This window comes from Protopterus annectens, chromosome 13.part0, assembly GCF_019279795.1.
Source record: "Protopterus annectens isolate FY-2018-M chromosome 13.part0, PAN1.0, whole genome shotgun sequence".
In the NCBI taxonomy this organism is placed as follows: Eukaryota; Metazoa; Chordata; order Ceratodontiformes; family Protopteridae; genus Protopterus; species Protopterus annectens.
In genome coordinates, this window is record NC_056747.1 from 980,819,028 (window position 1) to 980,844,748 (window position 25,721).

Sequence of the window (25,721 nt, forward strand, 5' to 3'; positions counted from 1 at the left end):
GCATTGACCTACGCATCTAGCACACATATATATAGCAGACCTGCAGCAGCCTCTAGCATTCTCTAAGTTAAAATTCCCAAGTCTCTACTCCAATGGTGCAGAGTATGGGGAAAAAAATCAGATTGTAGGTTGTATGCATACTTTATAGTCCTCTTCTATAGGTGTACTCTGTGTGATTAGCTAGCTATGATGTATTCCACCTGCCAAGTACACCATTAAGGGGTTTGCTGGCCCTAGTTTAAGTAAAACAGGGCTCATCAGTAATTAATATATCATTGGCTTTCTCAGCCAATTTTCTTTTTTTGACAACCTTCCTTGCTAAGCACTGCAGCATGCATTGCAAACCCGCGATGCACAGATAAACAAAGCTTACCAGTGAGGAGACACACTCCCATGGCAGGTCATGCTCAGCATGGCTGCTCACTGTGGAAACATGCTCAAACCCACTGAAACACGTGCCCCTAAGGTAAACAAAGTTTAGCAGTCACCAGACAACCATCCCTGCTGAGCAGAGTGGCACTCCTTGCAAACATGTGCCACTGAGCAACAATGAGCTTAAAAGTTTGTTTACACACCCCCTTTTGATGTCAGCTACCTCTTCTGTGGACACCAACATGGTTCTATGCCAACAAGGATGGCATCTGTGGACACAGGCACCCATTTGTGCTATTCAGTAACCCCAGCTCATTTGCATACAGATCCATGCACAGTACCTGGTAACTACATGGATTCAGGCCCTGTCTCATTAGCAGCCACAGCAGTCCTACATTGTACATACTCCATACAGGATCGTCTAATGCATTACCATTTCATACTCACAAATTCTGGTTTTTACAATATTTTTTTTTTTTTTCCATAAAGGCATGTTTGCACACTGTGACATGCCACACAAATATATCCAGGGTATTAAAAAATAATAATTTTACATTATTTTCCATAAGGGTTTGGACACACAGTGGTTACTTTTGTATATATCTGTGTCCTCTACACTATTTCTGCCTCTGTAACTACACCTTTACAGCCCCTGGTGTCATTTTTACTTTTTTTACACTGAATTTTTCTGTGTGCATTATAGCCACCAACATGGGGTCTGCACAACTGCCTGTCTGCTTGCTGGATCACTCTACCTGCCTCATTTGCATGCATTTCACCTGCTTTTGAGGTGATTTGCATGCCATGGACACTTCCGTGTTAGCACCCCTCGGCTCCCTTTACTGGATTGCACATCTGCTTACTTCCGTGTAAGCACCATACCACTATGCCTACACAGCAATTAAGTCCATGTAGCTTTACTAAATTCCCCCACTGTGTTAACCAGCTGTTATAGTAATATTTCTGTGGCCTACAGAAAACTGACTTCATGTAATCTAAGTTGTAAGTCAGTTTATGTAATAGTTATAAATGATATTACAATGAGCAATTGCAATTTTTTTCAGTCATTACAAATACATGAACAACTGCTTCTTCTAATCCAGCACATGTATTATGTCTTTAATTTACAGGGCTACATATGTGGATTATCATTTTAGTAAACATATGCTACACTTGCTTTTATTAACAAAATTATATTAACACATAAACCATATCTATTTTTGAAAGATATATTTATGTGTATACACATGTTAAAGATCTCCTTTACATTTTCATAATAGCATTACAGGTAATATTTGCAGTTACACATATCTTATTCAGGTAATACCTCTATTTATGTAACATTGTTATACTTTTTTTCTGTTTAATATGACCCAAATAAAATAGTGATGATTAAGAAACAAAGGTTTGTACTTACTAAAGAACTCTGGCCTTCTCTCCACTACCTGGGCTATCAAGGGTACCATAACTTGTCAGAGATTTTAGATGCATAGCTAGGCTTAAAAAGGTCCTCATGGTCATTAACCTAGTAAACACCTGTGCACCAATGAATCTATGAATCCACTCAGCTAGCTGATCAGCCCTAGACTTTTGCAAATCATCATAATAGTGACAGCATTGCTGGCTAAAGCAAGTGATACTTGTAAGGGCTGACAGGTGGTCACCCATCTCCTGCCAAGTATCTCTTTTTTCCAGGTAGTGCCGTGTGTGCATACCTCAGTCTTATCCTGATATGATTCATTGAGAAGATAGAGCATGATATTGGAGCAAGGCCTCATGCCTTCCCAGGTGATCCTATGACACAAAGTGCCAGAACTGGAACGAAGAAAGTATGAGCAGTTATATAGTTCTCATGTTCAGAACCATTCTCTATGGGGTGTGGCATCACTTTAACCAAACCCAGTTAACTAGCAGGGACATTAGTTCAGATATTGATATTATTAGCAAGTTTGGTTGTACCAAAAATGCTTTGTGACATACATTTTTTTTCTTAAAAGAAACCAGTCATATTTCACTTACATGTTGGATAATTGTTAGGTATATGATTTATAATTGCCACTGCTGCTGGTCATTGCATAAGGTGCATTTTTAGAGTATAACACCTGAATGCCAATTATACATATCTCATGTAGTACAGCAGCAATTATTTATTTATTTATTTGTTTGTTTGTTTGTTTGTTTTATTTTATTTTAAGGGGGATTAAATATTACTATGCATGTTATGTACAAGTTTTAGGAACATATGAGTTGTCTGAGGTGCTATGGTGTGACAGATAATGTTAGATGGGTGGGGATTACACCATATTAGTGCAAACTGCCCTTCAGGTTATTCCATTTTGTTTTATATTTTTTGTTTTAACTATATTCTGATTTATATTACATTATTCTAGGGCCATTTGAGCATTACAGTGGCAAGCTTGGGACTGCTGAAGAGTGCTGTGGACTGTGGAGCTGTCCATAGTGTGTTCATGTCAGTCTAGGAGCCCATTGATAACTGTCCAAAACTGATGTACACCCACACATCGCTGTATACATTTGTGTATTACCATGATTCATAGAGATAAATGAAAAAAAGTCTCATTTGATAAACCAAGTGTAAATGGTCCTGAATTTATGAGGAAAAGTTGAACATCACTGCATTAATTTGCTAATATTCAAGGTAGGTGACAAATGTTTTAGGACACCACATAATTAATCAGTTAACACCAGATGAGGAATATCTTCTCTCCATCTGTGGGGAGACACAGAAGATAATGTCAGAAGAATAACCAGAGGTGACATGGACACTGGTGGGTATTACCAACATCTGAAGCAGCAACACTGGTCTGCACAAGAAGGCTGGTTTAAAAGCAGTAACATATACTTATATAGACAATTGAAAGCTAACAAGGAATAATCACATTAAACACATGACAGTTAATTATTAATAGATGAACCTTGCATGGCAATGAAGGCAGTGTGCATGGTAAATGACCCACTCACCCCTTTATAGGTTCACAGGTATTTACTAAGCTAACGATCACAAGATCCTTTTTAAGGCTAGCCATGCATCCCAAATTTCTGACAAGCATGCATTAGCATATACTATTTTATTGTTAGTAATTTTTTCAAATAATTTCATTACAGAGCCAGCATCATAAACAAGCAGTTCCACTTTACCAATACATTTGGAGGATAGCAGCAGCAGAATAGGTGTTGGTGAGGAGGATGCTGCTGCTGACGATGATGATGACGATGATAAGAACATAGTTAAATTTATGAGGCAGCCTGAGGAAAGTGGCAGGCAATCCCCAAGTTTAAGATCTCAGACCCCACAATATGTTAGTAACTCTGCAGAAAGTGACAGTACATCACAATGTCACTCATATGATGACATTTCACTCAGCCTTGAACAGAAGGAACAACCATACCCTTCAATATCAGTATCTCCAAACTCAGAGGAACACTTTCAGGATTCCAAAGGAGGTGTAAGAATTTGTTAAAGCTATCCCAGGAAACATGTAAAGTAATGGCTGTCCAACAGGAAATGTGCTGTGACATTATTAGGGCTCAGAGCACTGCCTCAGACAGCTGCAAATGGTCAGAGTCCTCCAGGGTATGTATGAGGACTTTCAGCACTGCTTGGAAATGGCACAATGTATGAATAATGCCACAATCACACTGATGCAGAGTATGGTGGCACATCAAGCATCAATGGCTGCCTCCATTCATACACTGGTTAAGACTTACCAGACTCAAGCTAGAGTCAGTCTTGCAGGGTGAAGATCTCAGGGTACTGTCCAGACACATGGAAGGAAATCACATGAGAATACAATTGCTTGTGAGAAAAATACTATAAGTAGTTTAGGTGAACTAGCACAATAAATTTCATGGAATCCACATCAGTGTTCCTGTATCTAGAAGTAGCTCTCATTCAGCATCACAATCACAGACATGCAGCACTGTCAGATCAATGTCTGCAGAATCATCTGCATCAAGTAGGTCTTGATATCAGACCAAATCACTATCCAGATCTAATGGTAGCCTCTCTGCAAAATCACTTGCACCATCACTTAGCCTATCTTTAGGAGATGTGTATGACTCATTTCTTCTTGAACTACAGTGAATCATGTCTGACAGTTCTGTAACTTACGCTTTAACATTCAGACACAGCTGAATATTTAGCTTGAATGGGAATAAGATAAAAAAGTAAATATCTTGTGTGGTGGGGGAGCCATCTTTGCAAATATATGCATTTCATACCTGTAAATCTACTACACAAACCATCAAGGAAAGATGGAAAGATGGAAAAAACAGAGCTATATGCATTACCATTGTTATAGGTGGCAGTTACCTACAACATAAAAGTGTTAATGCACAAACATTTTCAGGAGAAATGTCATATCAGAATTACAGATTAAGATGAGCATCCTGCTATGTAAACTTACACTGCTGCCACTTCACCATCACCCCTGCACAAATGATGATATTCTGTGTGTTACTGAAATCACAAATTAGTGTTCATGACAACATAAAGATAACCTGCTGAGTAGTACCTCAGCAAACAGAATTTGAGAAGAAATTGCACAATATAAAAAGGGTATAATACATTTTCGTTCAATTGTAATGCATTAACTCATGAGCTGTTGCAATGTTGCAATGTTGAGAACATCCAGATCCAGTACTTCAATACTGAAGTAAAGTACTACAGCAGAAGTTATTCATCAAAACAAAGAAAAATATGATTATTATTTATACGATGCCTTACAACATTACTGAACAGGAGCAGGTGAGCACTCAGGCATGACTGTAACAATAATATGAGTAATTTTTGTAAAGGAAAATAACATACCTATCAACCCCTTAAAGCAGGGATTCAGGTCATAGCCATAATTAATAGGGGAACACAGGCCCAAAAGATATTACTGTAGCATAAGTATTTTCTGAGGGGTCTGGCATGTGACAGCCAGATTCTCTATTATCTCACAACTACCATCAATGAATGGCCAACCATTTGTCAGACATCAACATGTTTGTGCCAAAAGGACCATATTTATGAGACACACGTTCACATTCCACAAACATCTGTGTAGTGGGGAGGTATGATGCCTACAGGGAACATATACTAGAGCAGGTTTGCATTGATATCTGTCATTGTGGCACACTGGTATTGCTGAACTGTCCCCATATAGTTGTTGTAATATCACACAGATATTTTTCTGACTGTGGCTGTATGACATTAGCGGGACCTTGCCTGTAGGGGACACAACACAGTAGACTGCCATGATGGGTGTAGAGACATACAGCAGAATCTGTCATGCCACACAGAGACATACCCAGTGTTGTTATTATCTTGGTGATAGTCACACATGTAGTGTGTTGATAGACTGTGGGGTATGATGCGTGAGGGATTGTTAGATAGTGCAGGCTGTACTGGTTGTGCAGAGTCTGTACATAGTGGATGTCCATGTATCTGGTCCTGTAATGTGTTTCCCTCTTGTTGTCTTTTAGGAATGATGTATCACAGGAGGCATGCACCATTCACAGCTGCAGAAAATGCCGTTATCCTGGATGGCCTCAGACTGCATCATCACATTCTGCTATCTAGGGGTCACCAAAATAGTGGCCAGCATGCTGCATTGTGGGGTGACCTTGTCAGTGTGGTTAACCAAACTGGCCAACAGGACAGGACCTATGAGTAGGTCTGACATCAGACCACAGATATGGTCAATGCTGCATGTCAAAGGGCAGATGCTGTGGCCAGGGATCGTGCTGCCACTGCTGGAGGACCTGCAACAGAGCAACCACTCTCAGCAACAGAGAAATTCCTGGCAAAGTTAGAATCAACCACCAGCTCCCAGGAATCCATCACCCCATACATCCTGGAGGTGGGTGCCACAGTGTCCACATTAGAGGAGCGTCCAGGTAAGCTTACTTTGTTCACCAGTATAATACTGCATCAGTCATTGTAGCAGGCATTGTCTGCATACCAGTACATGGGTGTTAGGTCTATCAGCATTGGGGGGTGTTTTAATGCACAGGTGTGCACAAATATTCAGAATGTCAGCAATGTAGGCAGCATCACATTAGCTACTGTACATGTGGATATACACACATATTACCTTCTAGCAATGCAACATTTGGTATTGCTAACAATTCCTCTTCCTCACCTTTTCATAGGTCCATCAGGTGTGGCCAGAGTCTGTGGTCCTGTACCTGGTAAGTGCAATACTGTTGTTTTATGGATTATATTTACCCTAAGAATGTTAAGGACTGCCATTTTGCAGAAGACACAACTGTTATCCTTTGCCAGAGTAGAATAGTTGTATGTTCCATTGCGGAGCAGTTAACTACAGTGCATACAATGGATAATCACAGCTGTGTATTTGTACAAACATTAACATGTTTGCACTTATAGTCATGAACAAGTATGCAGCCTGCTATACAGGAAGCAATTAATCCAATATGCCTATTCACACACTATAGGGAGATGGTACATACCTGAAGCAGTGATACTACAGCATTATTCTCAGGATAGGTGTACTGGGTATTATGTGTAGTTCTAGCACATACACTTTCATATTGGTTACCTCACAGGTATATTGTACTGGCAGCATTTACTGTATGAAGTGCATGTTAGAAATGGCCTGTCTTGTCTATGTTGTGTGTTTATGTGTTGTGAATGACAGTGATGAGGAGATGTGGGACAGGTAATACAATTGTGGCTTCTTATCTGTATGAGTCTGTGTGGTTTACCATACATAATAGTGCAGGTAATAAAGTGCTGATTTTGTCTGTCCCCCTCACATCCTGATGTCCGAGTCCCATCAGACTCTGATGATGATGGCCATAGTAAGGCACAGGTGGGGTTGTCAGTGGCTGAATCTCTTCCAGAGGTTGACATCCCTCTTCCACCCCATTGCCCTGCACATAGTCAGTATGCTCACACATACCCATCCCCCCTAGGCCACAGATATTGGACAGTCAGACAGCAGTGACATTGAACAGGACAGTGTGACAGCTATGGCTTCAGTGAGTGTAGGCAATGACCATAGCCAGACAGCTGGCAAGGTCCCACTCAGGCAGATGGACTGGGATGCTCAAAGGAGGACTGCTGCCCATCCACCTCCTGTCATAGGTGTTTCATCACAGGTCACTTGCCACATGTTTTGGGTTGTCATGGAGGCACAGGTACATACCTAATGCAACACCAGACAGATGCTCAGGGTTATGGATGCGGCACAGTCTGACATCCATGACTGTCTTCACTGCATTGGTGACACCATGGACAGTTTCACTGATGTAGTGGACAGATGGGCGGGCTGAGACAGTATCTGTCTTTGCCCACACATCTGTTCTGGAGCATCTGGTTGGAGTAGGGCATCAGTCACGTGGATGTAGGTCAGCAACACTATCTGCTGAGAGTCCATGTGGCCATGCAGAGTCACGCTCCCGTAGTGGCAGTACCTCCAGTGCTACAGAGGGAGGTGTGCTGTCCACACCATGATGTGGCAGGCCATGGGCATGTGGTTCTGGATGGTCCCATGGGAGACACAGGCCAAGCAGACAGCACCATCAGCTACTAGCACTGCATCTGACCTTGGGCATGGTGGTGCCAGTGCCACCCCTAACAGAGCATGTTCCTGTGTTCATGGCTGGAGATGGTGAACTGTCCACTCTGCCATGTACAATCCACAACTGTCCAACATACATATGTGTAGGGCTAACACTAGGCTTAACTGTGTACATGCACACCCTCAAACATCGCTGTCACATGCATGTCACCAACAGACACACACGGCACCTCTCCATGGCCCATCTAACCAAAACCTCTTCCTGAATCACACACATGTTGTCAACTGTATGGCACTCCCACCCAACACCCTGTGCATGTGATGATACCTGTGCCACATCCCTGCTGTCTGTGCCATTGATGCAGGGGATTTCAAATATGTGTCTGATACACAGGGTGACTACATTACTTTCAATGAACTTGTGTAGTGCAGTATTGTTATGTCATGGCAGGTGTTGTGGGCCATGGCAGGTACTGTGTGCTGGCATGTGTCATGACTACACAGCAAACCTTTTGTGTATCTTAGTTGCTTGATGTTAGACTGGCGCTAGTGTGACAGAATGACAAGTGTATCATGGACCTGTCTATTTTACTGTTCCAGAGGTTTGAGTGGTTATTCTATGGACACATGGCAGCAGTACAGTTGCACAGAATGGAATGGCAGTACAGCAGAAATATGATGTCAGCAAAGTACGGCAATATTCCTGCATGGTTCCTAGATGCATATGTTTAGAACGGTGTGTCTGGGACAACAGGGGCAACCAGTGTAATTATGCATTCATACTTTGTGACACGGTCTGCTACCCTTAATACATGTCATCTGGGTTTTCTGAATGTACAAACCTAGATGGTAGCAGACATCATTTATGCCTATGTAGATGAGGGCAATATAGGACCAGGAGCTTGTCACAGGGCTGTACAATGCATAACCATTGCACAGAAATAGCCCATATGGGCATGTCTGTAGTGATACAAGGGGATATATCTGTACCCATATACACAGAGTTAGCTGGTATGAGACTAGAACCTCTACCAATATATTATTATACACTATATCTCACAGTACTTATCACATACACTGTGGAGTTTATCTGATACTAGACTGTCAGCTAGTACTCTTAATGTGGATGTCATCAGCAGGCTTTGTAGAAGAGGGCATTTAGAGGCAGCAGCTAGTCTTAGGTCCATAAAATGCATAACCATTGCATGGTGGTAGTCCATATGGGGCATGTATATAGTGCTGCAGCTGTATATACAGACACACACACCCACACAACATTGGCTGATGTGAGATTAGAACCCCTACCTATCAATTACTACACACTACAGCTTGCAGTACTTATCATATGCAACACAGAGACTGCTTGATATTACACTGTCAGCCAATGCTGTTAAGGTGGGTGACATCAGCAGGCTTGTCTGAAGTGCTGCATGGGGATATATTCGCACACATAGAGTTGGACGATGTGAGATTAGAACCCCTACCTATCTAGTATTACACACTGTAGCTCACAGTACTTATTGGGTTTATATTACATGATTGAATGGTTAGGTGATCGAACACCTAATCATTGACCACGTAATACTGAAAGCAAAACAGCGAATGACCAATTTAATGCAGGGAAAGATTTCCCTTGGCTGTTTGCTGGATTTTGTCATTTTCTCCACTGTGGAGTGATCTTGGAGTTGGTACATTTAGTTAGGGGGTGTGGGGGCTGTAAAGTTATTTATTTTTTTGTGGCAAATGGTAACATTTCCCGGTGGTGTTTGCTATTTTGCAGTTCGATATTATGTGCTCGATGTTTAGGTGTTCAATCACCTAATCATTCGATGACATAATATAAAACCATACTTATCGCATGTGCCACTCTGGTTATCTGATAATATGCTCTCACCCAGTGCTCTTAAGGTGGATGACATCAACAGGCCTTGTAATGGAGGCCAATGTTGAGGCCAGCAGCTAGTCAGTGGGCATAAAATGTATAACCATTGCACAGAGATAGCCCATACTGGCTTGTAAGAAGTACTGCATGGGGATATAGTCTCACACACACACACACACACACACACACACACACACACACACACGCACACACACACACACACACACACACACACACACACACACACACACACACACACACACACACACACACACACACACACACACACACACACACACACACACACAGAGTTGGATGATGTGAGATTAGAACTCCTACCTATCTAGTGTTATACATTATAGCTTGCAGTACTTATTGCATGTGCCACAGAGTTTATCTTTTGATAGATAGTCAGCCAGTGCTCTTAAGGTGGATGACATTCACAGGCCTTGAAGAAGTGGGAATTTTGGTTCCTAGGTTCATAGATTGGTACTAGGCTATCGGCCCTAGGGCCTATACAAGCCTAGCCATAACAATTCCCTGGCTATTTCTTCCCACAATATTTACTTCCCTGGACCTTTGTCTAGCAGGGTGACTGACATGATCCCCGGGGTGAATTTCCTATCTCCCATCCAATCATCAAGTTTCCTTTTGAAGAGGGCCAAAGAGGCGCTCTGCTTGACATGTATGTGCAGTCTATTCCAGAGTCTTGGGAGTCTCTGAGTAAAAAACCTATCCCTCCAGCATGTTTTGCTCTTTGTGATGACAAGGATTAGATCCCTGGAGCATGTGGCTCTGAGGGACTGGGATTTCTTTAAGTGTAGTATGTCCAATAGCTCTGGGTCTGACATGGCCTTGTATGTTAAGCAGAGATTGCCCCTGAGTAGACAATATGCAACAGAGCATAGCTGGAGTTTTTTTAGATGGTCAGCATAGGACATCTGCTTTAGGCCTGTGATTCTTTTAGTGAGGTATTTCTGCTGCCTTTCCAGTTTTTGCAGATGTCCTGAGAGGTACATACCAAACAGGGCATTGTATTCTATAATGGGTCTAATGAGGGATGAGTACAGTGGGACAATGACATCCTTTATTCTGGATGAAAAGCCCTTAGTGATGAGTTGTGCCACATAGAAGGATTTCCTGACTGTTGTGGTGATGTGGTTATTCACTGTCCAACTGTGTCCCTAAGTCTCTTATCACACTTTCAGTGTTTAGTGTACTGCCACCTATGTGGTAATTCATGGGTACATGTTTTTCCCAAAGGGGATAACTATACATTTCTTGGCATTGAGCTTAAGCCCATGGCTCTGGCACCAAGCATCTGTTTCTATAAGGCCCTTTTGTAGAATATCCACATAATTTGGCGATTTAATAATGGCTCCCAATTTGCAGTCATCTGTGAACTTTGTTAGCCTGAGTCCCTTAGTGTTGGCCTGTACTTCAGAGAAGTAGATGCCAAACAAGAGCAGTCCCAGGACTGAACCCTGAGGTACTCCACCTGTCACTTGTCTGGAGCTGGATTTGGATTTGGCTACTTTTACAGTGTGGGTTCTGTCAGTAAGCCAATTGGCAACCCATCGAGTGACGTAGTGATTAATGACAAGCTTAGTAAGTTTTTCTATGACTCCAGAATGGGGGATGGTGTTGAAGGCCTTGGCGAGGTCCAGATAGGCTGTGTGGACTGCCTTACCCTCGTCCACAGCTCTGGAGACTGATTCATAGAAATCAGTCAGGTTCAGGAGACAAGACTGGCCCTTCACAAACCCAAACTGGGTGGGGTCTAGTGTTTGAAGGTTGCCAATGTCTTTGTTTATAAGTTCCATGATAATACGTTCCATGGCCTTGCAGATCAGGCTCGTCAGACTGATGGGGCGGTAGTTCCCAGGATCCAAGGTGGATCCTCCCCTTGTGGGGTGGGATAACTGTAGCTGTGAACCAATCAGTGGGCATGAAGCATGAGGTGAGGCTATGATTAAACTTGACACTTAGGTGAGATGCCAGTTCATTTTGTAGTTCAGGTATTACACAGCTCGGGATGTTGTCTGGTCCCATGGATGCTATATTCCTAGCTTTGGAGAGCGCGATTTTTACCTGTGTGGCCGTTATTACCAGAATTTGGCAATATTTCAGTATTGAGATGGGCCCTTTAGGGGGTGAGAGGTTGGTGAAGTTGGCACTGAATTGATCTGCCAGGATATTGGCAATATCCTTGGGATCAGTATATTTAATGCCATTCTGTTGTAGCTCAGAGCAGATCTGAGCATTGCTATTTAGATTCTTGACATAGCTATAGAATGCCTTGTGGTTGTCTTTGGAATCTTTGGAAATTTTATTTTCGTAACTAGCTTTGGAGGATTTTATGAGGGATCTCAGCTTCTTCCTGAGGCTGGTAAGGGAGTTTTTTGAATCCTGGGATTTTCATCTTTTCTGCAACAGTTTCTTCCTTTTGTTGTAAAGTTTGTTTATGGGAGGGGACCACCAGATTGGGTTCCTTTTTTGGAGGAGAGCATCTTGATTCTATTTGGGATGGCACGATTCATGCATGAGTGGATGTGCTTGTACAGTGCCTTAGTGTAGTATTCAGCAGTCAAACTTTCAGTTCCTGTCTGCATGGGTGTCATGAAGTTTGTCACTTCTGACTTGAGTAGCATGAAGTTGGCTTTGGAGAAGTTTTTTATGGAGGTTTCCTTACTGGGGGGTGGGGGAGGGATGTGGATGTCAAGGGTGATTACCTTATGGTCAGACCTGACCAACGAGGGGGTGACCATAGGTGTGGAGCATCAATTTCCCATGTTGGTAATAACCAGGTCTAGGATATTGGAGCCCCTGATGGGACTATGGATTAATTGATCCATGGCATTGGAATTTATGAATTTCAAGAACTGCTGGGCAAAGGTGTTGGTACATGAGTAGTTTTCCCAGTTAATGGCAGTGTAGTTGAAATCGCCCAGTATTAGGGTGTTTGGTTGTATCTTAATATTTTCCAGTATGTTTATAAAAGTGTAGTGAGAATCTTGGGGCATCGTGTGGGATCTGTAGCAAGCTACAATTTGGATTGAAGTCTTATCTAGTGTTAGTTGCACCTGGAAAATTAACCTTAACTGACCTGTTCTATCTTATGTGTGAGTCCTTAATTGATCTGTTCTGATTTCTGCCTGACTCACAAGAGACAGAGCTCTGGTCTCTTTTCAAGTTTTAATATGCAGTTAAAAGCATAATACAAGTAAAACACAAGGTAACGAAAACAAATCAGTTTTCAAAATAGAAAAAGGCAATAAAGTAATATAAAATACAACAAATAAAAAGCAAACAAACCTTTCTCTCACAGCAAAGTGTAGCGGAGTCTGGGTGAGCCTTTCTAGTAAAGCTCTGAAATGTTTTATTCTACCCCTTAAATAGAAAGTTTAGTTCCTAGCTCAACCCCGTCAGTTCACAGATGATTAACCTTAACTGACCTGTTCTGTCTTATGTGTGAGTCCTTAATTGATCTGTTCTGATTTCTGCCTGACTCACAAGAGACAGAGCTGTGGTCTCTTTTCAAGTTTTATTATGCAGTTAAAAGCAGAATACAAGTAAAACACAAGGTAATGAAAACAAATCACAATATTCAAAATAGAAAAAGGCAATAAAGTAATACATAATGCAACAAATAAAAAGCAAACTAACCTTTCCCTCACAGCAAAGTGTAGCAGAGTCTGGGTGAGCCTTTCTAGTAAAGCTTTTCTAGGTCAGCAACCAGTCACAGGGCCACAAAATGCATACCATTGCATGGAGACAGCCCATATGAGCATGTCCATAGTGCTGTCAGGGGATATATTAAGACACACACAGACACACACACACACACGTACACACACACACACACACACACACACACACACACACACACACACACACACACACACACGCACACACACACACACACACACACACACACACACACACACACACACACACACACACACACACACACACACACACACACACACACACACACACACAGACACACATACACGTACACACGCACCCACACACAGTTGGAGGATGTAAGATTAGAACTCCTACCTATCTAGTATTACACATTATAAATCGCAGTGCCTATCACACGAGCCACAGGTTATGAGGTTATGTGTGTTTTATATGTTGATGCAGGCCAGTAGTTGTGGAGTATGCAAAGTGGCCTTGTGTTAGACAGCATGTGTGGCCTGCAGAGTTATACCGATTGGTACTGTTGTTTTATCCAGTGTCCTAGGGGTGGTATACTTGGTAATATCCCTGCTACATGTGTACACTTACCAGTCTGGCCATATGTGGCTGTTTGCAGTTTGATAGGCAGACATGTGGCCAGGGACAATATGGCCTGTCCAAGGACTGCATTGCACCCATTGTACATTACACCACCTACATACCTATGTCTGTCTGCAGGATAACAGCCCGCAGGCTCATGGGTCTGTGGGTGATTGAGTTATGTACTGTTACAGCCTTGGTTGGGTGCCATTGGACAACTGTTGTGATGTGTATGGGCAGATAACCCCAGCATGCAGGGGTATGTGGGAACATTCGTACATCTTCGCCCATATCTATATCAATGTGTATAACAGGGTTGTCTCCTTAAATGTAGTTGTGTGTGTCAGCAATGTAAATGTGTTCTGTAGAAATATGTGGGGACTCTATGTATCATTGTACTTTATATAGCTATATATACATCTTGTTATCATATATACATGTGTGACTCACTGACAGAGACACTAATCAAGGGTGAGGGGGATAGAGAGAGACATAGCTGTATGTCTGTACAGACATATTTCCATATAGTAGGTCTTTGGGCAGTAGAGGCAACAGACTTGGGCTCAGGTTAGCTAAGAGTAGGAGCATGCCTATTGTGATTGTCTATACTTACAAGGTGACTCCAGGCCAGAGCTACCTGTACTCCAGTCCGGGATTATTGTGTGCTGTAGGCCATTGGCTGCTGCACCTGTTACCACAGTACTGCAGTTGCTTGATATTGTCCAAGGCATTCCCTGCCTGTTTGCTGACCTTAATATGTAAACTAAGGGGTGTGGGAGGTTGGCATAATGGTTAAGGTGTTTACCTTACAAACACAAGGTGCATGGTTTGATTCTCACTTGGGGTAATTGGCTAGGCTTAAAATGGCCCACAAAAGGCAGTTAGCCTCATACCAAACTATAAAACTATTAAACTTCAGATCGGTAGAGAGATTCACAGACTGTCCAGATTCTTGCTGCATAGTTATGGCCCATTTCACATAACCATTGTTATTGTCTTGCAAATTAGTGGCAAATCAGTCAAGATTGAAGTAAATTAATACTGACAGATATTTGAGTTTCAGACTCCATGCACAGCAGGAGAGTCATGTGAATGCAGGACCTGTTATTCTATCCACATTCTACATTTGTGGGAGCAATTATTTAAAACCTGTCCCAAGTTGTGGGCCTTGGTCCCACTTTTATTCACTGTATTTGGCCAGATTTTCTGCTGTAAGAGGTTGAGAGGTATGATGTGACTGGGGTACATGGTGAAACACCACACACAGGGTGACAGTCTGCATACCTCTCCTTGTACATGTTTTTGCAGAATGTCCAGCATTTCACTCCATAACTCTGCTGTGTTCTTCATATATTTGTGGTTTCCCTGTGCTATACTCTACATTGGCCACTGACTTGCTGTACCTACTGACACATTAAACTGATGGCCTTTACATACTATAGCTAATCTGACCTGTTGCAGCTTGCTGATAAACTAGCTACCTGATAGGTTACTCAGAGCATGTATAATGTCTGTTTGTAGGTATGGCCCTTTGTGCCCCCATTCACTCTGGATTTCTCTAGCTTTCTTGCAGTAACAGATTAAGGGGTTATGACAGTCTGTAGGACTACCTCTATATGAGTACATCACATGCAAAAGATGTTGGATGCTGCTAGATTTGAACCATCAGCACCATCACACATGCTACTGTCCCTGCCCCACTGAGCCACACCAGCCGCCTGAGAGGTTTCCTCCCTTACAATATCAACAAGCTAGGGGAATTTTCTGGTCTGCTGGTATATCATTGCTGATTTACTGTTACAGAAGTTGTATGACAACACTGATGTGTTTGGGGTGGGGGACGACCAGCCTTTGGTCTGCTGGCATAAATAGTCATGCAACTGTCCTATGACCCCACTCTTTGGCATCTCCCTGGGACTACTGTTGTGGAGTTTCCAGCCATGTGGCCTAGTGTCTATTATGGGGTACATACTGGTGAACAGAGTACTTGTCCCAAGTGGCTGTTAGATCTGTACAAGTATCCAAGTATCCCACTATAGATCTCTGCAAGTAGCCTAGTAGCACACTATATATAGCCCACTATATTCCCTTGCATACATGCAGCAGGTCCATACATAGGCTACCATATTGGAGTACCCCTTACAAGTGGTGCACAGGAGAGTGACTTACCTTGTGAATGCAGCAGTTGACAGACCTGTAGTTCGGGGCTGACTATGTCTGATGCAGGCAGTCCACAGCTAATATATAGAGAGGTCCAGGTTGTGTGGCCTGGATGGCATCATTTCTACTGATATGTACACAAGCTGGAGTATGGTGTCAGTCCGTAGGGGCCTAGGTTGTCAGTGCATGTGCTATGTGTTGTTTCTTGCCCAAGGTCAGGGTATATTGGGCACACCTACATCTGCCTACAGGGACAGCCTCAGGGGGTTCATCCTCTGAGTCTCCCTGTTGGTACAGCTGTGGTGACCTAGACACTGGTGGTGAGCTGTGCATCCCTCCCCTTTACTGACTGATTCTGCTGCAGCTATTCCTGCAGGATCATATTGTGTAGTATAACACATACTGTGAACATCTGTGCACACGTGGCTAGAGAGTACTGCAAGGCTCCACCAGATATATTGAGGCACTGGAGCCGTGACTTTAACAGCCCAAACACATGCTCTATGATGTTCCTGGTTTGTGCATGTGCCTCAGTACAGCATTCTTCGGTGGGTGTGTGTGCATTTCTGATGGGTGTAATCATCCATGGTTCCAGTGCATTGCCAGCATCCCCAAGTAAATGATCATGTGGGAATTCCCCCCTAGCAAACATCTAGTACAGCTGTGATGCATGCCAGATATTGGAGTTGTTATAACTACCAGGGCTACCAACACACACATTCATGATAATGACCTGGGCATTGCACATGACCTGGTAGTTGATGGAGTGGTACCCCTTACAGTTGATGTAGATTCTACCCTCTTCAGTGGTGCCTTGAAGTGTATGTGAGTGCAATCTATGGCACCCAGTACCTCAGGGTAATGTGCTACATGATAGAAGAGTCGCATACTGCTGGCCCTCTCCTCAGGGGTGTGGGGAAGATAAATGTGCTCACTGGCATGTGGTAGTATGACATCCAGGAACTGGTGGAGTACCCTAGATGCAGATGCCTGTGAGACCCCCATCATGTCCCCAGTTGGTCTTTGGAAAGTACCTGTAGCTAGTATCCTAAGGACTACACATACCTTTGTTTCCACTGAGATGAGTTCCCCCCTGTTGGCCTTGGGTCTGAGTTGAGGGCAGCATAGCTTACTGAGTTGTTGTAGCATGTCCCTATCCACTCTGTAGCACTCTACAATCTCCAGCTCATGTAGCTCCTGGTAGGTTACCCTGGGCCTGAACACTCTTCTCCTTCTCAGTCTAGGGCTGTGATCAGCATCAGCAGCTGCTGCATTGACCTACACATCTAGCACACATATATATAGCAGACCTGCAGCAGCCCCTAGCATTCTCTAAGTTAAAATTCCCAAGTCTCTACTCCAATGGTGCAGAGTATGGGGAAAAAAGTCAGATTGTAGGTTGTATGCATACTTTATAGTCCTCTTCTGTAGGTGTACTCTGTGTGATTAGCTAGCTATGATGTATTCCACCTGCCAAGTACACCATTAAGGGGTTTGCTGGCCCTAGTTTAAGTAAAACAGGGCTCATCAGTAATTAATATATCATTGGCTTTCTCAGCCAATTTTTTTTTTTTGACAACCTTCCTTGGTAAGCACTGCGGCATGCATTGCAAACCCACGATGCACAGATAAACAAAGCTTACCAGTGAGGAGACACACTCCCATGGCAGGTCATGCTCAGCATGGCTGCTCACTGTGGAAACATGCTCAAACCCACTGAAACATGTGCCCCTAAGGTAAACAAAGTTTAGCAGTCACCAGACAACCATCCCTGCTGAGCAGAGTGGCACTCCTTGCAAACATGTGCCGCTGAGCAACAATGAGCTTAAAAGTTTGTGGACACACCCCCTTTTGTTGTCAGCTACCTCTTCTGTGGACACCAACATGGTTCTATGCCAACAAGGATGGCATCTGTGGACACAGATACCCATTTGTGCTATTCAGTAACCCCAGCTCATTTGCATACAGATCCATGCACAGTACCTGGTAACTATACGGATTCAGGCCCTGTCTCATTAGCAGCCACAGCAGTCCTACATTGTACATACTCCATACAGGATCGTCTAATGCATTACTGTTTCATACTCACAAATTCTGGTTTTTACAATATTTTTTTTTCCATAAAGGCATGTTTGCACACTGTGACATGCCACGCAAACATATCCAGGGTATTAAAAAATAATAATTTTACATTATTTTCCATAAGGTTTTGGACACACAGTGGTTACTTTTGTATATATCTGTGTCCTCTATACTATTTCTGCCTCTGTAACTACACCTTTACAGCCCCTGGTGTCATTTTTACTTTCTTTACACGGAATTTTTCTGTGTGCATTATAGACACCAACATGGGGTCTGCACAACTGCCTGTCTGCTTGCTGGATCACTCTACCTGCCTCATTTGCATGCATTTCACCTGCTTTTGAGGTGATTTGCATGCCACGGACACTTCCGTGTTAGCACCCCTCGGCTCCCTTTACTGGATTGCACATCTGCTTACTTCCGCGTAAGCACCATACCACTATGCCTACACAGCAATTAAGTCCATGTAGCTTTATTAAATTCCCCCACTGTGTTAACCAGCTGTTATAGTAATATTTCTGTGGCCTACAGAAAACTGACTTCATGTAATCTAAGTTGTAAGTCAGTTTATGTAATAGTTATAAATGATATTACAATGAGCAATTGCAATTTTTTTCAGTCATTACAAATACATGAACAACTGCTTCTTCTAATCCAGCACATGTATTATGTCTTTAATTTACAGGGCTACATATGTGGATTATCATTTTAGTAAACATATGCTACACTTGCTTTTATTAAGAAAATTATGTTAACACATAAACCATATCTATTTTTGAAAGATATATTTATGTGTATACACATGTTAAAGCTCTCCTTTACATTTTCATAATAGCATTACAGGTAATATTTGCAGTTACACATATCTTATTCAGGTAATACCTCTATTTATGTAACATTGTTATACTTTTTTTCTGTTTAATATGACCCAAATAAAATAGTGATGATTAAGAAACAAAGGTTTGTACTTACTAAAGAACTCTGGCCTTCTCTCCACTACCTGGGCTATCAAGGGTACCATAACTTGTCAGAGATTTTAGATGCATAGCTAGGCTTAAAAAGGTCCTCATGGTCATTAACCTAGTAAACACCTGTGCACCAATGAATCTATGAATCCACTCAGCTAGCTGATCAGCCCTAGACTTTTGCAAATCATCATAATAGTGACAGCATTGCTGGCTAAAGCAAGTGATACTTGTAAGGGCTGACAGGTGGTCACCCATCTCCTGCCAAGTATCTCTTTTTCCAGGTAGTGCCGTGTGTGCATACCTCAGTCTTATCCTGATATGATTCATTGAGAAGATAGAGCATGATATTGGAGCAAGGCCTCATGCCTTCCCAGGTGATCCTATGACACAAAGTGCCAGAACTGGAACGAAGAAAGTATGAGCAGTTATATAGTTCTCATGTTCAGAACCATTCTCTATGGGGTGTGGCATCACTTTAACCAAACCCAGTTAACTAGCAGGGACATTAGTTCAGATATTGATATTATTAGCAAGTTTGGTTGTACCAAAAATGCTTTGTGACATACATTTTTTTTCTTAAAAGAAACCAGTCATATTTCACTTACATGTTGGATAATTGTTAGGTATATGATTTATAATTGCCACTGCTGCTGGTCATTGCATAAGGTGCATTTTTAGAGTATAACACCTGAATGCCAATTATACATATCTCATGTAGTACAGCAGCAATTATTTATTTATTTATTTGTTTGTTTGTTTGTTTTATTTTATTTTAAGGGGGATTAAATATTACTATGCATGTTATGTACAAGTTTTAGGAACATATGAGTTGTCTGAGGTGCTATGGTGTGACAGATAATGTTAGATGGGTGGGGATTACACCATATTAGTGCAAACTGCCCTTCAGGTTATTCCATTTTGTTTTATATTTTTTGTTTTAACTATATTCTGATTTATATTACATTATTCTAGGGCCATTTGAGCATTACAGTGGCAAGCTTGGGACTGCTGAAGAGTGCTGTGGACTGTGGAGCTGTCCATAGTGTGTTCATGTCAGTCTAGGAGCCCATTGATAATTGTCCAAAACTGATGTACACCCACACATCGCTGTATACATTTGTGTATTACCATGATTCATAGAGATAAATGAAAAAAAGTCTCATTTGATAAACCAATTGTAAATGGTCCTGAATTTATGAGGAAAATTTGAACATCATTGTATTAATTTGCTAATATTCAAGGTAGGTGACAAATGTTTTAGGACACTACATATAATTAATCAGTTAACACCAGATGAGGAATATCTTCTCTCCATCTGTGGGGAGACACAGAAGATAATGTCAGAAGAATAACCAGAGGTGACATGGACACTGGTGGGTATTACCAACATCTGAAGCAGCAACACTGGTCTGCACATGAAAGCTGGTTTAAAAGCAGTAACATATACTTATATAGACAATTGAAAGCTAACAAGGAATAATCACATTAAACACATGACAGTTAATTATTAATAGATGAACCTTGCATATCAGCACAAAATGGCAATGAAGGCAGTGTGCATGGTAAATGACCCACTCACCCCTTTATAGGTTCACAGGTATTTACTAAGCTAACGATCACAAGATCCTTTTTAAGGCTAGCCATGCATCCCAAATTTCTGACAAGCATGCATTAGCATATACTATTTTATTGTTAGTAATTTTTTCAAATAATTTCATTACAGAGCCAGCATCATAAACAAGCAGTTCCACTTTACCAATACATTTGGAGGATAGCAGCAGCGGAATAGGTGTTGGTGAGGAGGATGCTGCTGCTGACGATGATGATGACGATGATAAGAACATAGTTAAATTTATGAGGCAGCCTGAGGAAAGTGGCAGGCAATCCCCAAGTTTAGGATCTCAGACCCCACAATATGTTAGTAACTCTGCAGAAAGTGACAGTACATCACAATGTCACTCATATGATGACATTTCACTCAGCCTTGAACAGAAGGAACAACCATACCCTTCAATATCAGTATCTCCAAACTCAGAGGAACACTTTCAGGATTCCAAAGGAGGTGTAAGAATTTGTTAAAGCTATCCCAGGAAACATGTAAAGTAATGGCTGTCCAACAGGAAATGTGCTGTGACATTATTAGGGCTCAGAGCACTGCCTCAGACAGCTGCAAATGGTCAGGGTCCTCCAGGGTATGTATGAGGACTTCAGCACTGCTTGGAAATGGCACAATGTATGAATAATGCCACAATCACACTGATGCAGAGTATGGTGGCACATCAAGCATCAATGGCTGCCTCCATTCATACACTAGTTAAGACTTACCAGACTCAAGCTAGAGTCAGTCTTGCAGGGTGAAGATCTCAGGGTACTGTCCAGACACATGGAAGGAAATCACATGAGAATGCAATTGCTTCTCAGAAAAATACTATAAGTAGTTTAGGTGAACAAGCACAATAGATTTCATGGAATCCACATCAGTGTTCCTGTATCTAGAAGAAGCTCTCATTCAGCATCACAATCACAGACATGCAGCACTGTCAGATCAATGTCTGCAGAATCATCTGCATCAAGTAGGTCTTGATATCAGACCAAATCACTATCCAGATCTCATGGTAGCCTCTCTGCAAAATCACTTGCACCATCACTTAGCCTATCTTTAGGAGATGCGTATGACTCATTTCTTCTTGAACTACAGTGAATCATGTCTGACAATTCTGTAACTTACGCTTTAACATTCAGACACAGCTAAATATTTAGCTTGAATGGGAATAAGATAAAAAAATAAATATCTTGTGTGGTGGGGGAGCCATCTTTGCAAATATATGCATTTCATACCTGTAAATCTACTACACAAACCATCAAGGAAAGATGGAAAGATGGAAAAAACAGAGCTATATGCATTACCATTGTTATAGGTGGCAGTTACCTACAACATAAAAGTGTTAATGCACAAACATTTTCAGGAGAAATGTCATATCAGAATTACAGATTAAGATGAGCATCCTGCTATGTAAACTTACACTGCTGCCACTTCACCATCACCCCTGCACAAATGATGATATTCTGTGTGTTACTGAAATCACAAATTAGTGTTCATGACAACATAAAGATAACCTGCTGAGTAGTACCTCAGCAAAGAGAATTTGAGAAGAAATTGCACAATATAAAAATGGTATAATACATTTTCGTTCAATTGTAATGCATTAACTCATGAGCTGTTGCAATGTTGAGAACATCCAGATCCAGTACTTCAATACTGAAGTAAAGTACTACAGCAGAAGTTATTCATCAAAACAAAGAAAAATATGATTATTATTTATACGATGCCTTACAACATTACTGAACAGGAGCAGGTGAGCACTCAGGCATGACTTTAACAATAATATGAGTAATTTTTGTAAAGGAAAATAACATTTTAATGTGAGAGAGAATTTCAGGTGAACAGTGACAGCAGGCTTGCACCACACAACATAAGCCACAGATATCACTGCATGCATCAATTATAATCTGTGTGTTTTACAAGAAAGCAAACATTAACCTGAATGTCATGGTCCATAGTTCTTGACTAGATGCCGACTCTTCACCTACACTGCTGCATCCCATGCATGAACCTGCCAAATGGGGCCTCTTAATACCACTGCTGGCTAGTCATCTTTAGTCATTGTGGGACTGGGACTGGGAGCTGCAGTGACAGCATGGGTCACTTCACCACCAGACAAGTGCATGATTATGTTATGCAGAATGAAACAGGCAGTAAACATCCTGCATGCAGTAAATGGGTCTTACTAAAGGGCACCATCAGATTCATCCAGACACCTAAAATGGCTCTTCAGGAGGCCAAAGACCTTCTCAATGACAATACAGTCTGGGACAGAGATGTGTTATATATCTCCTCTGCAACTCCACTTGGATTTATCACTGGTGTCATGAGCCATGGACACTAGTGGATATCCAGCATTGCCTGAGGAAAAAAAGAGAGAGAGAAAAGGGGAGAGACAAAACAAAGAGAAAGTGGCTTAGTATTCAACAGTGCATTTTAACATGAATAACTACTTAAAAACAATATTCAAAAATATTTTTGTACTTACCAGCAAAATGACGACTAACCTTCCTACCATGCAGGATGAGGTATTAGAGCTAGTGTACCAGACATGGGAATTGTGTGCACTGTTAGGATGCTGGGCAGAGATGCTGTTGATGTACCCCATGCATCATATACTACCTAGCAATTTGATGGAATGGTAGCCCTTCTTATTGTAGTAACACTCACTCTGTGAACCAGAAAAGTTCCTACTTCCAATATGGGTGCAATTTATTGCACCGAGTACCTTAGGGAAATATACCACCTCATAAAAGGCACACATAGCCCTGGCTAGGTTCTGAGGTGACATCAGGAAATAGATGTACTGATACACGTGTGTCAAGAGTACATCCAGGAACTGCCTCAGTATCCTCAAGGCAGAAGCCTTTAGGGTCCCCAACGTGTCCCCAGTTTGTCTCTGGAAGGCCCCCCCTAGCAAGTATTGTGAGGGTTATACATACCTTAGTGTCCACAGGGAAAGGAAGTCCATGCATTCCTATAGTATTTTTATAGGAGTTAAACATACCCACTAAGACCCTTATAATGTCCCTGACCACTCTGAACCTATCAAGGATTTCCTGATTGTCAAAGTTACAATGAGTTATGTTTATATTTTTGCCTTCTTGACCAGTGGGCACCACTGGGAACAAGCAGTTTTGTCCCAGCCAAGACAAGCAAGTCACACCTGGAAATAGCAAAACTAGCAGTAAGTGACAGCATTGTTGTGACTTGCAACTCAGATTTGGCGAGACTTCTCTTTAAATGACATGTATCCGGAGGGTGCAGACAAGCGTGAAAATTTCAATATGAATTGCAAATTGTGTAGAAAATACTTCATTAGCATACTCTGAGTTACATAATTCCTCATTTACATCTCATCATTAGTACCTTTGCATAGGCTTGGGTGAGGTCATCGCCCATTTGTATAAATGGCCTCTTTAAATCGCTGCTCAGCTGCACTCATTTTTGGACATCTCAGATAGCCTAAATGCAAGTGCGTAAATGACTATGAATACCTCCGTAAATATTGTAAAATGAGCATATCCAAGTAGAGAAGTGAAGTAGTTATAGTTCTGTTCCGATACAATATAAACAATGGGGCAATTCAATAAAGCCTACATGTTTTTTTTCATGTACACATCACGGCGTGAACTTTTTTAGATTCAGTAAGGGTCACTTAGCTGCACGCAAGCACGCACAAACAGGGAAACTTCTGTGCAATGCAAATTTCTGCTTAAGCAGGTGAATCTTATGCAAATTAGGCAGGTGGAGCAATCCAACAAGGTGAAAGGCATCTGTGCAGACTCAGTGTCTGTGTTCATAGTGTATGTGTACATTTTCCATGTACAGGAGTCTACACGGACAGAAGAGGATGTAAAAGTCCACAAATATGGATATAACTCCCCTGAAAATAGTAGATCACATACATACATGTGCAAAACATACATTGTGGATGTTTGTAAAAGGAAGGGAATATACAAAATATTAATTTTTTTAATAATTTTTGCATGTTTGTGCTATGCGCCACATTGCACAAACATGTGTAACAGAAAAAAAATTAAAATAACATCTGTTATGTAGTTTTCACAAATGTACTGTAGGAACTTGCATTGGGTGTGTACAACAGTGCATTTATGCTGTTACCCAGCTTACATGGCTAAGATCCGTGTAGTTTCCAGGCTGTCAGCATGAATATGTATGCAAATGAGGTTCATTTGTTGAATCGCTAAAAGGAGCAACTGTGTCCACATATCCACTTTGTGTAGGCTCCTACAGGGTTTTAATATTACCACTTGATGTGGATGATATCAGGGGGGTATGTCCTGTTACTTTTAGGATTTTTTTAGTGCTCAGCACATGTTTGCATGGTGTGCAACATAGCTTAGAGTGTTTGTGAAAGCAGACTACCCATGTGACAGTGATGACGTACGCATCTGTCATGGAAAACCAGATATATTCAATTAATAATATATACTTTTGTATAATGCACCACATTGCTCAATAAAGTATGGCCTTTAAACCATGTCAATTGCATCCTAGGCAGGTGAACGTCATCATAATTAGCCAATCCCACATGGTGGGTCTACAGCAGAACTGTATAAAGTAAGCATATAACCTAAATTCTGATTTTCCCTCAATACTCAGAACCATTGGAGTAGAGACTTGAAAATTTTAACTGAAATAATGCTAGGGGCTGCTGCAGCTATTCTACTTATGGATGTGCTAGATGCTGAAGTCAATGCTGCTGGTGCTGCTGACAGTAGGCCTAGGCTGAGAAAAAGAGTGTTCAGGCCCAGGGTAACCTTCCAGGAGCTACATGATCTGGACATTGT